The sequence below is a fragment of the Myxine glutinosa genome, chromosome 3 (assembly GCF_964187855.1).
Source record: "Myxine glutinosa chromosome 3, kmMyxGlut1.1, whole genome shotgun sequence".
Taxonomy (NCBI): domain Eukaryota; kingdom Metazoa; phylum Chordata; class Myxini; order Myxiniformes; family Myxinidae; genus Myxine; species Myxine glutinosa.
In genome coordinates, this window is record NC_136263.1 from 174,927,118 (window position 1) to 174,941,605 (window position 14,488).

At 44.2% G+C, this 14,488-nt stretch overlaps 1 protein-coding gene across 1 annotated transcript in view; it reads right to left on the reverse strand.

Annotated features, from left to right (window-relative positions):
- The window catches only part of LOC137423048 (syntaxin-6), a 50,107-nt gene that overhangs the window by 11,676 nt on the left and 23,943 nt on the right, over positions 1 to 14,488 (reverse strand). The window lies entirely within an intron of this gene.

Sequence of the window (14,488 nt, forward strand, 5' to 3'; positions counted from 1 at the left end):
GGGATAGGTTGGGGGTTTGAAGAACTGTGGGCAGGATTTTAGCAACAAAGTCATGCTAAATAATTCAGAGAAGAAGAGCCAATGGTGGATGCTCCTGTCTGTGCTCAATGTACCAGACAGCAAGTTTCAGAGTAATAAACTGTGGCAGTTTGCGGCTGAATAGCAGGTGCTGGAGAGGGAACAGAGATTGAGAGAAGAATGATTAGAAGCTGAAAGGGAAGACAAAAGACACCAGGTTGAAAGGGCAAAATTAAAGGATGAAAGACACGATGCTGAAAGGGCGAGGGAGGATAGAAGGCTACTGGTGGAATTGGAGTTGAAGCATCATTAGGTATGGAATGCTCTGGAAGCTTGCCCAGAGAATGTGAATAACTTTGCATGGACTCATGCTTCAAAGCTCAGTTTTTCTTCAGGATAATGATGAGCTCGACAACTACCTAGATGATTGATCATTTTGCGATTAACAGCTTGTGGCCTTGGTAATCTGCTGATTTCATGATGCCATGCACACATTCAAGGCACCCAGTACCAGAGGCAGCACAGCGACCCCAAAACATCACTGAACCTCCTCCATGTTTAACTGTAGGGAAGGGGTTATTTTATTTGAAGGCTTCATTTTGTTTTCTGTAAACATAGAGATGATGTGCTTTCCCAAAAAGCTCTAATTTGGTCTCATCTGTCCACAGGACATTCTCCCAGAAGGATTTTGGTTTGTTCAGGTGTGTTTTGAAAAACTCCAGTCAGGCTTTCTTATGTCTCTCTCTCTCTCTCTCTCAGCAGTGGGTTTCCCCTGGGTCTCCTACCATGGAGCCCCCTTTAATCGAGTTGGTGACAGATGGTGCAAGTTGAAACTGTCGTACCTTGTGTCTGAAGGTCAGCTTGTATCTGTTTGGCAGTTGATCGAGGTGCTTTCTCCACCATTCGAACAATCCTTCGCTGCAATCTTCGATCAAGTTTTCTCTTGCGGCTATATCCAGGGAGGTTGGCTACAGTGCCATAGGCCTTAGGCTTCTTGATAACATTGCGTACAGTAGACACAGAAACATTAAGGTCTCTGGAGATGGACTTGTAGCCTTGAGATTGTCCATGGTCATTGGTCAGCTACAATCTTGTGTCTGACCTCCTCAAGGCAATTCTCTGGTTTTCTTTTTTTTCTCCATGCACATTTCAGTACACACTGACACAAAACAGCGGAATGAGTCCTTTTCTCTATTCAAACTGGTTGAACGAGTGATTTTTTATATATTGCAGGCACCTGCACCATAGATGAGTTCAATTCCAAAGTAAAGGAGAATCTCCTGCTTGAAATCTAATTGTTTCTAACAACTTCTAAAAGGTGCCTATAATATTGTCCAGGCCATTTTAGGATTCCTGTGTGGAATAATCTAAGATTTCGTGATTTTTTCAGCTTTTTTTGTTTTCACTGCAAACCAAAGAAATACATATATGGATACCAAAAGAGTCTTTAATCTCAACAATTTTCTGGAAGAAATGGTGCATTATTTGAAAAAAGTGCAAGGGTGCCAATATTTTTGCCCACAACTGTATAATAAGACCAGGTTCGGGATTGTCAATCCAGAGGTAGGGGAGAACCCTGAGCAATTTATAGTCAGGTTAGCGAATTACTTGACAAAGTGGGTTGAACTGTCAAATACTGCACGACTTGTTAGTGAAGAAACATTTTATTAGTGTATGCCAAAAATATTTATCTGTTTATCTCTGGGATGGCACTGAAGAATATTGGACATTTAGTGAGGATTGCAGATCTTTTCCTTATTGCTCATGATAGACATCTGTTAATTTTTCAGTATGCAGACATCAGGTTCCAAAGAAAGCAGAATGGACTTGGTGTGCCAAGAATGGACCAGAAGACAGGATTATTCTAAAATGCTGTATAGTATTATCCATATAAACGGTAGGCAAGGCAAAAGAGCTATGAACTGTTAAGACCTAAGTTAAGAGCAGGGTAAGTTCTGAGTTATCATATAGGGCAGATACCAAGGGATTACAGGTTATCTCCAAAGGTGAGTGCAAAGGGCTGCTTGTACAGTGCATGAAGAGTCCTGGAGAAAAGTGTTAACAGATCATTCACATAACTGCAAACATTGTGATGAGTACTGGCTGCCTGTTGCAAACTCACATCCCTACAATAGAGGTGTCAGATACCGAGTTGAAATTGTGTGTCGCAAAGGACCATTTGATGTTTGCATGTGGCAAGAAGCTTCCAATGGAGAGCAATGTCTGTATCCAACCCCTTAATGGAGCCAAACGGCAGATGCCAGTGGTGAACAGGCAAGTCTGGAGGGACACAGGTTGTAGCAGAGTCATGGTGAAAAAGGCATTGGTGAAAGACGATCAGTAGCTTGGGAAATTCAGTAATGTGCTGTTAATTAACAATTCAGTAATTGGATGCCAGATGCCACCAGCAACCTGATAGTTTCCCTCACCTGAGGAGAGGGTATTGCATTTGAGTCCGTTTGTCTGTTTGTTACTTGTGTTACGTGGTCCTCCCGGTAACTACCTGGTCTTGGTGACCCCCGGACCGTGGGAGGGACCCCGCCAGAAAGATATATGATTTATACGCTTTCGTAACGCAATCAATATGAAAGACACAACAATTCAAGTCAATAAGAAACCCCCACACCAAGGATCCGGATTAATGGATAATATATTCCCAATCAATCAACCACACTCAACAATCAATCAACAATATTACTCAGATGGCCATCTCATATATTTCCCCCCTTTCCCCACTCACGACCCCTCAATGGTCACTGTCCCTCACAATGTCTCTGGGCCCCTCCCGACCCAGGTGAAGGTCGACTTCTCCGCACACGGGCGGTTGAACGAACCCCTGGCTGACGTGCTCCAAACGTGCACGTCGCGTACCGGGAACAGCTGCTGCAGCGCACACCTCCTTGCAAAGCAAAGCGGGCAAAGCAAAGCGCGGCTCACAAAGCGCGTGAGGCCCAAGGTGCGACCCGCACGCGTCCTTGTAGACATTGAGGCGAACTGTGCCGGACGCTTGGTTCCGTGCACGAACCCACGGCAACTTGACGCGTAACCGGTAATTACCCCGCGCAGGTAACTCCTCTCGCCAGACGGGCTTTCAAACGCAGCGTTCCCCACGCTGCTCAATATCGACACCGCTCGCGTCAGAGCTGGGCGAGGAAGAAGAAGATCCGCTTCTCCCGGACCTCGTGTCTTTTTCTTCTTCCGGTTCACTATCCCGTTTCCGGTCTCCTGTTATCCGGAGCCTCTCTAACCATTTAATCACAACAACCTTTAATAGAATAAACATTAATAAGCAATGACATGAATAGTAATTCCCCTAAATCCGGGATCCGTAACACTCCCCCCCCTTCAAGAAAGAAAGTTTGAACCCCGCGAAAACTTTCTGGGCCGGCCAACTTTGATAAACAAACCCGATACCCCAAATCATCAGTTCCCCCTGGGCACAATTATCGCATCTCAAAAATAAAGCAACAAACTTTCACCAAAACCCCCCAGAGATTCCAAGGTAATTCCCTCTAGACCAAGCGTCAACAACTTCTAGTTGCTCTTGGATGGAGGCCCAGCTGAGTACTCACTACATGGACGCCTTAAGGAATGTGGGGTTCACGGTTAGTCCGGGGAGGAAAGTTCATTACATGGACACCTTTAAGAACGTGGAGTTCACGGTTAGTCCGTGCAGGAACGTTCCCTACCGGGACGCCTTTTAAGAACGTGGCGTTCACGGTTAGCCCGTGTAGGAGCCCAGGCTCGGCGGCTCCGCCGTATATAGAGTGCTTCAACTTCTCCGGACTCCTAACAGTTATGGTGGGACCCCTTGTCCCAGCAGTCACCTGACTGGCGGTCTCCTTCTCGGCCAGTCCTCTGCCAATCATTCTTTCGGGAGATGCCGTAACTCTGGGAGCCTCCATAGTAATATCGGCTGCTACCAACACTAAAACTACCGCCAAGTGGTCCTCTTCTGTAGACCTCTCGACGCCTACGAAATGCCTTCCCTACTGTTATGGTCCGACCCTCCAAATCCTTACCATTCCAATTCTTCTCTGCCTCCCTGGCGTCTTTTGTGCTTGCAAACGTGACAAAGCCGAACCCTCTTGACCGTTGCGTTTCCTTGTCTTTTACCACCCGCACTTCCACCAGCGGCCCATATCTGTTGAAGACAGAGGTCAGAACTTCTTCCTCTGTGTTGAAGTTCAGTCCCCCTACAAATAACTTGGCACTTTTGTCGCCATCCCGAGCTGGGGTCGTGTTATTTCCCCTGCGGTGCTCTTTACCCACCCTCGAGTTACCATAAATTTGCCCCCCGGCCAAATCATTCCCGATAATCACAGATACTCCCTCTACAGGAAGCGTGGCTTGTAAACCGACGGTGACCGGTCCTGACACCAAATCGGATTCCAAATGGATAACATGAAGTGGGGCACTAACACAGCCACCGATCCCTTGTAACCAAACCCTATCACCAGTTGCTGTACTCTTTGACAATGGCAAAATGCCTTCAAGCATTAAGGATTAATGGGCTCCTGTGTCCCTCAATACCCTAACAGGTCTTGGGTTAGTCAAGTCTCCCTCGAGTGAGACCAACCCCTCATAAATAAATGGTTGGTAACTCTTCTGTGGGCAATTTCTTACGCTTGCCATCGCATTCAGAGTTGTAATAGTCGGACTCCGCTCTGGGTTGTCCCTTTTCATGAGGTAACAACTGGACATCAAGTGTCCAGGTTTTTTGCAAAAGGCGCAAGTAGGCCCGGAGGAAAAACTCGTGGTCTGCCTCAGGCCCCCCGGGAAATAAGTCTGTCTTGGGCCCGTAGCCCCCTGATTTCGAACAGTTGGGGTATCAGAGTTGTCCCCATAATCCTCTCGAGGCCGCCGCCATGTATTGTCGTTCTCCGCACCGGGTGTTCCATAACTCCCCTGCTGAAGTCTAGGCGAGGAGCTAGGTTTGTGGACCCCTATCCGGTGTGTTAAGGCATAATCATCTGCCATGGTGGCTGCGTCCCACAACTTTGGTACTTTCTTTTCCTGCAGGTACACTTTGATGTCCTCGTGGACACACTGTTGAAATTCCTCCACCAGGATCAAGTCACGCAATGCTTCGAAGTCCTTCCCGACTCCTTTCGACTCACACCACCGATCAAACATGTTTTCTTTCACTCTGGCAAACTCCACATGGGTCTCACTCTCTCTCTTCCTGGCATTCCTGAATTTTTGCCGGTAAGCTTCAGGAACCAACTCATAGGCTTTGAGAATGTGCTTCTTCAATACCTCATAATCTGCACATTGGTCCATTGGTAGCGCCGAATAAATCTCTTGAGCTTTACCCACCAGCACACTTTGCACTAGTATGGTCCAGGCCTCCTCCGGCCAGTTTAACTGGCGAGCCACTTTCTCAAAGTGTGGAAAAAATTGAGTGACTTCCTTTTCACTGAAGGGTGGAACCAGCCTCATGTCTGCCCACATTCCAGGTGTTCTGGCTAGGTGTCGGCCCAGTCAGCAAGGGTGGTACCTCTCCCCGTTCTCTTTTTAACTCCAGCTCCTTGAATTTAATTTCTTGCTGAAGCTCCAGATCACGTTCCTTCAACTCCCTTTCGGCTTTTCTCTCCTCTGCTTCGAGTTCCCTGGCAGCTCTCCTCTCCTCTGCTTTTCTCCCTTCTAACCTTTCCTGGAGTTCTCGTTCCACTCTCTTTTCCTCTGCTTGTTTCTCTTCTCTCCTCTCTTCTGCTCTTTCCTTTTCTGCTTTCCTTTCTTCTTCTGCTCTTTCCTTTTCTGCTTTCCTTTCCTCTGTTTTCATCCTTTCTAACCTTTCCTGGAGTTCTCGTTCCACTCTCCTTTCCTCTGCTTGTTTCTCTTCTCTCCTATCTTCTGCTTTCCTTTCCTCTTCTGCTCTTTCCTTTTCTGCTTTCCTTTCCTCTTCTGCTCTTTCCTTTTCTGCTTTCCTTTCTTCTTCTTTGATCCGTTCCTGGCTCCGTAATTGCAACTCCAGTTTCCGGATCTCAACGTCTTCTGGTTCTTCGGGTAGCCACTGCCGGGCTAACTCGTCCCATGTTCCTAATCCCACCATAGATTGTATCACCGTGGTCTGCAACTCTGCCTTCCTCAAATTAGTTCGGACCTCCAAGTTAAAATGTTTGGCCAATTTCAAGAGGTCCGCTTTTAGTAACGCTCGGAACTGTGCCTCACTAGGTGTTACCGCAAAGTTCTGTGCAACAAACGCCATGGTGACTATCGTTAACACCTGTTAACCTTCACCCAAGACTTTACCACAATTTCTCAAAAATTTACCAATTAATAATTAATTAATTAATTTTAATTACTAAAAATTATTATTTTATTATGTTATACAATTTTAGATCCCGGAATTCAATTGGACGAGCCCCCAATTCTGTTACGTGGTCCTCCCGGTAACTACCTGGTCTTGGTGACCCCCGGACCGTGGGAGGGACCCCGCCAGAAAGATATATGATTTATACGCTTTCGTAACGCAATCAATATGAAGGACACAACAATTCAAGTCAATAAGAAACCCCCACACCAAGGATCCGGATTAATGGATAATATATTCCCAATCAATCAACCACACTCAACAATCAATCAACAATATTACTCAGATGGCCAACTCATATATTTCCCCCCTTTCCCCACTCACGACCCCTCAATGGTCACTGTCCCTCACAATGTCTCTGGGCCAATCCCGACCAAGGTGAAGGTCGACTTCTCCGCACACGGGAGGTTGAACGAACCCCTGGCTGACGTGCTCCAAACGTGCACGTCGCGTACCGGGAACAGCTGCTGCAGTGCACACCTCCTTGCAAAGCAAAGCGGGCAAAGCAAAGCGCGGCTCGCAAAGCGCGCGAGGCCCAAGGTGCGTACGCGTCCTTGTAGACGTTGAGGCGAACTGTGCTGGACGCTTGGTTCCATGCACGAACCCATGGCAACTTGACGCGTAACCGGTAATTACCCCGCGCAGGTAACTCCTCTCGCCAGACGGGCTTTCAAACGCAGCGTTCCCCACGCTGCTCAATATCGACACCGCTCGCATCGGAGCTGGGCGAGGAAGAAGAAGATCCGCTTCTCCCGGACCTCGTGTCTTTTTCTTCTTCCGGTTCACTATCCCGTTTCCGGTCTCCTGTTATCCGGAGCCTCTCTAACCATTTAACCACAACAACCTTTAATAGAATAAACATTAATAAGCAATGACATGAATAGTAATTCCCCTAAATCCGGGATCCGTAACACTTGCAAAATCGAACATTTTTCAAGTATATTGGTCGGTTGCGTTTGTGGTTCTGTCTGTCTGTTTGTTTGTCACCGGCCTACAGGTCACAATTCTAAACCGATCGTCACGAAACTTTACCAAAAGGTAGAGTTGGTCATAAGCAAGAAGCCTATTGTTTTTGGGGTCAAAAGGTCAACATAGGCCAAAGGTCACCAACTTTGCCAAATTTCGAAAATCCTCAATTTTCATCCGATTGACTTGAAATTTGAAGAGGCTTTGCATATCTGGTCACTGAATTCAACCACCAAGTATATTTAAGGTCAACATAGGCCAAAAGGTCAACATAGGCCGAATTTCTAAAATCCTCAATTTTCATCCGATTGACTGGGAATTTGAAGAGCGTTTGTATATCTGATCACTGAATTCAACCACAAATTATATTTTCGGTGAACATAGGCCAAAAGGTCAACATAGGCCAAGTTTCAAAAATCCTCAATTTTCATCCGATTGACTTGAAAATTGAACAGCATTTGCACATTGAGTCACGAAATATGGAAACTAACTATTTGAGGTCAAAAGGTCAAAGGTCAACTCAAGGTCAACCTTCCAAAATCATCATTTTTCATCTGAAAAATCGTCACTTTTCTTCCGATTGACCCAAGCTTTGATCAAGATTGTCAATTTTAATCTTGATGAAATGGAAAATTTGCTGTATCAATGGAATTTTTTTTCTTGGGGGGGAGGGGGGCATTTTGCAAGTATCGTGCTCCGCATGATGTCTTCTTGTTTGTCTGTTTGTTTGTTTGTCCGCACAGAATAAATGTGATTTTCTCTGCAACCGTTGGTCCGATTGACAGGAAATTTTCACCGTAGGTGCAACTCCACCTGTATGATATTTTATGATAATTATGACGTCATAGGTCACGTGGTTCGGCCGCCATCTAGGAAAAACCGAAAAACTTTGCACCTCTATATCTCCGAAAGCGCTGAATAGAAAAAAATGGGACATGGCTCATTGTAAATAACTCTCCATGGGGAATAAAATAGGTTGATGATGATGTCATAGGTGCCTCCATTATGACGTCATAATTCGACAAGTACAAAACTTCATCCTATAAAGATGAAATTTCTTGAGCGCCATGTAGGCATAAATTGGTGGAGAAAAAAAAATAATGATGACATCGGTCACGTGGTTTGGCCGCCATCTTGGAAAAAACGAAAAACTTTGCACCTCTATATCTCTGAAAGCACTGAATAGAAAAATTGAGACATGCCTCATTGTAAAGAACTCTCCATGGGGAATAAAATATGTTACTGATGATGTCATAGCTGCCTCCGTCATAATTCGAAAAGTACAAAACTTCATCCGATCAAGATGAAATTTATTGAGTGCCATGTTGGCATAAACTGGCGGAGAAAAGAAAAGAATGATGACGTCATCGGTCACATAGTTCGACCGCCATATTTGTTTTAACACAAAAGCCTTAAAAACCACTGAAAATACATCATGGCGAGGGTTTGCAATCTCTGATTGCTCTTTTTCTTGTTGGTAATGTAACAGTAACAGAAGCTTGGGCACTGGAAGATCCCCACTCAGCATGGCAAAAATAATGTGAGGTGACCACTCAGGTCCAGGCAGAGAAAGGTGATATGCTGGCTTCTCTTGTGTTACTGGAGTGCAGATGCCCCATTGGAAATAGCGACCAGCTGAAGTAAAAGCAGAATGATGTTCAGGTGGAAGCAGTGTGCGAAATTAATGCCAGCCCGACAGCCCGTGGCGGGTAACTTTTGTCCCGGGCTGGTATCTTTATCGAGTTGCCAACCCGGTGGTCTGGATAGATTTTGCCCTACACTTCTGTTTAAAATAGACGTTTTTCTGTTGAAAATGCATGTTTCCCTCAAATTAATACTTTTTTCTGCGTTTGCAAATTGTTTTTGTTTATATCCGGGGTCTGACATTCGATGCCATTTATATTTTCTTTCGTGGTATTTGATTGGATGTGCCATTCGAGCGAGAGCCAATGAGGATACGCCTTATATACGGTTCGCTGTATAGTACGAAACGAACTCCGTTGGTCAAACGGAACGGAGCTAAATTAACTAATATACGAAACGGAACTAATATGCCGTAGGCAGGAGATTTATGAATGACTATAGATGTAGTATACTTTATTCATATAGTTCCCACCAATAAGAAGATTTCAAAATGCTTTTATGCTATAGAAATGCTATAGTAATTATATATATTTATATATTTATAAATATATAAATTTTATAGATAAACTATAACAGTAATTATTATACTATTATAATATATAGTAATTATATATTTATGCTATAGTAATGCTATAGAAAAATCACAGATCTGCAGTGGCCAGAGGTGATTGACTCCTATCAGCCTGTGTGCCCCAACATCCTGGCAGTCATTGACCTGATATTGACACTGCCAGCCAGCTCGGCCGAATGTGAGCGAGGATTCTCACAAATGAAGATCATGAAGAATGATCTCAGGAACAGGCTCAAGTCAAAAACAATGTCGGATTTGCTCTGCATCCAACTAGAATCTGCGGATATCACCGACTTTGAGCCGAAGCCAGCAATAGTGGGGCAGATTTGTGTAAATATCCATAAGGATTGTGGGTTTTGTGGTAAAAGCACCAAAATTGGCATATATGATGTTAAGGACCTACTAATTGATTTTAGATATAGTACCAAGCAGGATTTTTTCCGAGAAGCCCATAAAGTGGAAAAATCCAAAATGGCCGCCGGCCGATTCGAAATATCTGTTAATTGTCATATCTTTATGAATAGTCAACGCAGAAACCTGAATGAAGTGTCTTTTTGTATGTTTCTGTACATGACGAATCCAATGGAACCATTATTTGCTTTGAAAAAATGCATATAAATCAATATAATGGGCAATTTCAGGTTGAAATTCAAGATTGCCACCATTCGATTTGTCGATATCTAGCAAATGTCATATTATACACAGTAATTCATATCACACCATGGATGAAGTGTATTTTATATATTAGACAGTATACATATTTCAGCCACAGTCGCACCATCAATAAAAAAAACAATAACATGGTTGTGATTTGTGTCATGCGGCACCCATACCGAGTGTCATATCTTCCCCAAAATATGTATATCGTATGAATATGTCTTTCCAAACAGGAGGAATACAATGATACCCTCACCTCATTGCATCATCGTTTGGCTTAGATTGTCCATCGTGCCTTGCAGGATCTTGTAGTAATTAGGTGTGGGAAAACGAAATAGGTTATTGTCGTTATAATATTAATGTTTTTTTCGTTGTAGGTGACTGAACAGAAGTGACTGAAATCATGTCGACACGCAAGAAGTGCAAGCTTGTTCATAGAGAGACATTAAGATCACCTGCGGCCACAAATGAACCTATTGACTGGAGTCTTTGTGCTTTATGCCAGGAACGTTCAGACAAACCATTGAACTGTCCAGCCAAATCAAAACGTCCCGACGTCGGTGCTAGATATCATACTCTCCGTGATAACTTGAACAGTTTTCTCAATTTGGACAGCCAGCCATTACCTATCGGCATAAGTAGGCGTGATGAAGGAGACGGTATTGGACACACACTGGCACGCAATCATGCCCAATGGCATGCATCATGCCGCTTGAAATGCTGTGCCAGTTGTCTCGCCAGAGTTGAACTAGCTTCACTTCCAACTGCATGTACCAATACCCCTGGAGAAATACCATACATGTTAAGGCAGGCTGAACACAGAGATTCTCCAGAAGATTCAAAATGCTTCTTCTGTGATGAATCTGGAACGGAGATGGCACCTCTGCATGAAGCGATGACACCAAAACGAACACATAGGGTTAGGCAATGTGCACTAAAAATACAGGATCAAAGGTTGATTGCGAAAATCAGTCCTCGTGACATTGTGGCCCAGGAAGCGAAGTACCACTCAAATTGCCTTGTCAAATTATACAATGCCAGCAGCAGGAAGACAGAAGATGGTGTAAAGGAGAATATCGACCTAACCACGAGCATACTGCTTCGGCACAAGTCACATTTGCTAAGGAGACTGCTGCTCTTGTTCGAGTAATATAAGACATGGGAAATCCATTCATGGAAGAGAGTGATGACCTCCTGGTACTTGACAGCCGAGATGTTGCTGATCCAGCTGTTGTCCAAACTGTGCGTGCGATAGAGAAGACAGGCCAGGAACAGTATGACAAGTACATAACTGAGCGAGTGATGGAGCGAATTACACCAGTATCAGATCCCATATGTAAAAATCAGATGCCTTTGTTCAGCCGACCACCATGTCGAGTTCCGTCCAAAGCGAAACAGATCGTGACATCACTCAAGAGTGACTGTGCATTGTTTTCCAAACTGTACATTGCCTGTCAAACCCGTGACGGAGACTTGGACAATTTCTTCCAGCATGAGAATCATGCCTACCCTCCGTCATTGTCGCAGCTGGGAAAACTAAGGTTTGGGTCGAAGTCTGATCTTGTTGAATGTCTGGAAAGGTGCTGCACATCATGTGGGGATGCTCCATTAGTTGATGTCATCATATTGGATGGTGCTGCAATCATCAACATGCTCAGGCCCATTGGCATCAAAACGTTCCAAGAATATGCTACACAGGTATTTCTGCCTTATGTCAAAGCACAGCTGCGCAACGTGATGAGAATTGACATAATTTGGGATGTGTACCTGGAAGAGAGTCTGAAGACCACTGCGAGAGAGAATCGAGGAAAAGGTGTTCGGCGGCGTGTTGCACCATCCAACATGATCCCAGGAAATTGGCAAGAGTTCTTGAGATTGGCAGACAACAAGACAGAACTATTCGACTTCTTGGCACACCAGGTAAGCTTTCAGTATTTCACTGGCTTTAAAAAAAACCATATACATGTAGAATCGATTGTAAACTACACAATATCAATGACATGAAATTTAATCTAGCTTCTTTTCTTTGCCAATTTAGGTTGTAGAACATCTTTCTGCGGGGAAGGATGTGTATACAACATGCGGTCAGAATGTGCTCTGCACGAGAGTTCACCAGGACATCTCATCTCTAGCACCATGTACGCATGAGGAGGCAAACACACGGATGCTCCTTCATACAGTTGATGCAGCAAGGAGATGGTATCGCCGAATCATGTTGCGTACTGTGGATACAGACGTGCTCGTCTTGGCAGTGTCTACTGTGGCACGCCTTGAAAACACTGAAATTTGGGTTGCTTTTGGCACTGGAAAGCACCTGAGGTACATTCCTGCCCACGATATCGCCACTGAGCTTGGTAGTGAGAAGGCACGTACACTTCCTATGTTTCACGCCTTCACTGGTTGTGATACGGTGTCGTCATTCGCTGGTCAGGGGAAAAAGACTGCGTTCGACACATGGAAGTCCTTCACTGAAGTGACACCAGTATTCTCTACCTTGCTAACGGACCCGACGTCGCTCAATGATTGCATGTCTGTGCTCGAGAAGTATGTCGTCCTGTTGTACGACCGCACATGCACAGAATCTAACGTTGATTCAGCTAGGAAACACATCTTCACTACAAAAGCGAGGTCCATCGACACCATACCACCCACCAGAGGAGCACTGTTACAGCACACAAAACGGGCAGTATACCAAGGTGGACATGTGTGGGGACAGGCACTTGTCCGTTGTCCAGTACTTCCATCACCAGAGACATGTGGTTGGCAGAAGAGTGCCACACAGGGTTGGCAACCATTATGGACGGTATTACCAGAGGCAGTGGCATCTTGTTCCGAGTTGCTCAGGTGTGGGTGCCAGAAAGGTTGTAGGGGACTATGCAAGTGTGTTAGAGCTGCTCTTAAATGTACATCACTCTGTCGTTGCAGTGGTAATTGTGACCACAATGAGAACAACTAATAGTTGTTTCAATGTAAATAAACATCCACACTCGAGAAAAACCATACACATTTTCGCACTGAGGGAAATGTTTCAGCCAGAGTGTACTTATTAAGTACTACTTAATATCTAAACCCAATGTCCAACATGTCATAATCAACACAGAAGTGTGAATATGTTTAAGGCTCGACGCTGGGTAAATATTCTATAAATGAACCAGCAGAAACTTGAAAAGTGCAAAATTCATGGTGTTGTTCAAAGTAATCGGCAACAATGTAATGATGTATGGTATGGGAAGTGTTATTTAATGTATAATGCATAGAGTATATATGCATTGGATACAAATGTGTAGATCTATATAATATGTCACTTAGTTTGTGTGGTATTTTTTCCTCCATCTTAATATGATTTAGAATTTGCAACTCGTAGTATAAATGATAAAGTAAAGTCGACTGTTTATGTATCTGGTCGATATCATAGAACTTGGCATTGCCATTGGTCACTATGAATTCAGCTTTTCTTAATTAGTGGTGCCATTTTGTCTGACATATGTGAATAAATCTACAACATACTTCATCCATGGTGTGATATGAATTACTGTGTATAATATGACATTTGCTAGATATCGACAAATCGAATGGTGGCGATCCTGAATTTCAACCTTAAATTGACCATTATATTGATTTATATGCATTTTTCAAAGCAAATAATGGTTCCATTGGATTCGTCATGTACAGAAACATACAAAAAGACACTTCATTCAGGTTTCTGCGTTGACTATTCATAAAGATATGACAATTAACAGATATTTCGAATCGGCCGGCGGCCATTTTGGATTTTTCCACTTTATGGGCTTCTCGGAAAAAATCCTGCTTGGTACTATATCTAAAATCAATTAGTAGGTCCTTAACATCATATATGCCAATTTTGGTGCTTTTACCACAAAACCCACAATCATTTCACAAATCTGCCCCACTACAATCAACTTCTGGAACAGCTGTTCCAAGAGAACGAGAAGGCCCAACTTCACCCGGAGCGGAGCAGGGGCCAGCTTGTTGCCAGAGCTGGTGCGGGATCAGGTCACGGAGATAGATGCTGCTGCTGTTGCAGGTGGTGAACCTGAGGGAGCTGGTCTGCTCCCTCAGGTTCACCTGGTTTATTATCCCTCAGGTTTATTATCTTTCCTTCTCCTTGGTTTTTTTGGGCCTGTAAATCGTAAATAAATTATATTTGTATTCCTTACCCTTTGTCTTTCTTCTTCTTCACATCCTTCGCTTTAGTCTTTTCCCCATTGAATATCTGTGGCGCGATTCGGCCAACGTTCAGGAATCGGGTTAGTCGGGGTAACTGTTAGGGCCGCGGTGCCATCCGCTCGGCAAAA